Below are 467 nucleotides of genomic sequence, written 5' to 3'. Positions count from 1 at the left end.
GGCATTGCCTTTCATTGGGATTGGAATGAAAACTGACCTTTTCCAGTCCTGTGGCCACTGCTGAGTTTTCCAAATTTGCTGGCATATTGACTGTAGCACTTTCACAGCATCATCTTTCAGGATTTGAAATAGCTCCACTGGAATTCCATCACCTCCACTAGCTTTGTTCGTAGTGATGCTTTCTAAGGCCCACTGACTTCACATTCCAGGAAGTCTGGCTCTAGGTCAGTGATCACACCATCGTGATTATCTGGGTCGTGAAGATAGTTTTTGTACAGTTCTGTGTATTCTTGCCACCTCTTCTTGATATCTTCTGCTTCTGTTAGGTCCATACCATTTCTGTCCTTTATCGAGTCCATCTTTGCATGAAATGTTCCCTTGGTACCTCTAATTTTCTTGAAGAGATCCCTAGTCTTTCCCATTCTGTTGTTTTCCTCTATTGCTTTGCATTGATCGCTGAGGAAGGC

This window comes from Bison bison, unplaced genomic scaffold, assembly GCF_000754665.1.
Source record: "Bison bison bison isolate TAMUID 2011002044 unplaced genomic scaffold, Bison_UMD1.0 scf7180017864238, whole genome shotgun sequence".
NCBI classification, from domain to species: domain Eukaryota; kingdom Metazoa; phylum Chordata; class Mammalia; order Artiodactyla; family Bovidae; genus Bison; species Bison bison.
Note: the sequence above shows the minus strand (reverse complement) of the source record.